Below are 2,500 nucleotides of genomic sequence, written 5' to 3'. Positions count from 1 at the left end.
ACCTCTTCCCCACGCCCACAACCCCCCGCCTCCGCCCCCGCCCCCTCTCTCCCCACCACCATCTGTTCCGGGATGAACAACGATCGCTTTCTTTCGTATACCAATTTTTTTCTATTTTTTTTGACTCGTTTTCTTGCTGGGTTTTGTTTTCTTTTTTCGAGGATAGTTCAGTTTTTTTCATCATCATTTTTTCGATATCTTTATTTGTAGTGATTGTGTTTTTCTTTCCCATTCACATTCGTCTTTATCTTGTGTGTCTCTTCTTGATCATACGACTTTTCAGATTTCTCTCTTTGACCTTTTATCTCTCTCTCTCTTACTCTCTCTCTTTCCCTCTTACTCTCTTCCCTTTCTCTCTTTCGCTCTCTCTCTCTGTCTCTCTTCTCTCTCTCTCTCTCTCTCTCACTCTCTCCCTCCCTCTCTCTCTCTCTCTCTCTTATTCTAAGTGTATGATTCTGTGTGCATCACTAAACAGACAGATAGATATTTATAGATAATAGTATTTAAATGAAATGCACACGCGCTCATGTATCTTTCCCCTCCCCCCCCCTCCACCTCTCCTTCCCCCACTCGCCCCACCCCCACTCAAGGTGCAGAGAAATCGATCTGCAAAACGCCCAAGGACATCTTCTCACCTTTCCTTGCGCGAATGCAACTTCTCTGAGTAAATACTTTTTATTTTTATTCTTTATTTTAGTACACTCGTCCACTGCACTCACTTTGCCCTCCTTCGGGAAACTGCCAATTATTCCTCATGAAACAAGTTTTCTTACATGTATATATATATATATATATATATATATATATATATATATATATATATATATATATATTTTTTTTTTTTTTTTTTTTTTTTTTTTTTTTTTTTTGTACCCTCGTCCATTGCATTCCGCCCTCCTTCGGGAAACTGCCAGTTTTTCGTCTTACATGTACATATATATATAAACATATATATATATATATATATATATATATATATATATATATATATATATATATATATATTCTCTTTCTCTCTCTCTCTCTTTCTCACCATCTCTCTACCGCTTGCTCCTCACACCCACACACACCGACACACAAACACACACACACACACACACACACACACACACACACACACACACACACACACACACACATATATATAGATAGATAAATAGATAGATAGATAGATAGATAGATAGATAGATAGATAGATAGATAGATAGATAGATAGATAGATAGATAGATAGATAGGTAGATAGATAGATAGATAGGTAGATATTGTGTGTGTGTGTATTTGTGTGTGTGTGTGTGTGTGTGAGCGGGCGTGTGCGTATCATATCATCATTACTTCGAAATCAATCCCTGTGTTACTAATGATTTCACTTAATGTAACAAACCATGCCGCCTTTACCTTTCATGAACTCCTTGTCATATGCAAATCACTATCGCAATCGTCAGTACCTCCCTTTCGTGTAAGTGACATGGCGATTTACCCAGAAGAAGCACTACATTATGACCCGAAGATAAACCCGAAATTTTCCAAACGTTTCCAATATCAAACCCAATACAGGTTTTCCAGCGGTGGCGATTAAGTATGGCAGGCTGAGTAATTTCCTGCACTGGTCGTCTTCCCCTTTCTGGTCCCGTTGCCCAAGGACGGAGGCAGAGGCACTCATTTGGTCCGATTTATCTCGTCGTCGGGATCCTCGCCCCTGGTTTGTGTCTTGAGATTTCTTAGATGTGAGAATGATATATGTACACACAGGCGCGCGTACAGACACATACACATACACACACACACACACATACACACACACAGACACGCACACACACACACGTACACGCATACACACACACACACACACACACACACACACACACACACACGTACACGCATACACACACACACACACACGTACACGCATACACACACACACACACACGCACACACAAACACACACAAAAAAAATCACAAGTCAATTTTCCTGCGTATTTACATCTTCTACCACACTCTATTACTACAGGCTCAACGGTACCGCCTGTTTTCCACCCGTCTGTTGCAATTCCCTCGCGTTTATATGCTTCCAATAAAACAAATAACGACCTGAATACTAAATGAAATCAATTGGGTTCTTTATTTGCCTTGGAGATGAGCGTTCGGTTAGTGTGAGAATAGAAGAGAGGGAGGAAGAGGAGGAGGGAGTGGGGAAGAGAGGGAGAGGAGCATCCATTCGCTCATCCATCTAATCCGCTAATCCAAAGAGTCACTTTATATACACTCATGTAACTAACTATCCATTCACCCATTCGCTTTCACCCATCTGTTTTCAGGAACTCGTCTCCGCACCCACCTGTGCGTGCTGCTCTCTATGCGAAAGTCTGACACTTCTCAGCTCATCTATATGCCCAATCTTTTCCGTAGAAACGCTCTATTTTTGAAAAATTTAGTTTTTATTTTTGTATCTATTGATTTAGATATCTGTTTAGCTATCTATCATTCAGTCAATCAGTCTAT

This window comes from Penaeus vannamei, chromosome 2 (assembly GCF_042767895.1).
Source record: "Penaeus vannamei isolate JL-2024 chromosome 2, ASM4276789v1, whole genome shotgun sequence".
NCBI lineage: Eukaryota > Metazoa > Arthropoda > Malacostraca > Decapoda > Penaeidae > Penaeus > Penaeus vannamei.
The sequence above is the reverse complement of the archived record's forward strand: the minus strand, read 5'-3'. Positions refer to the sequence as shown.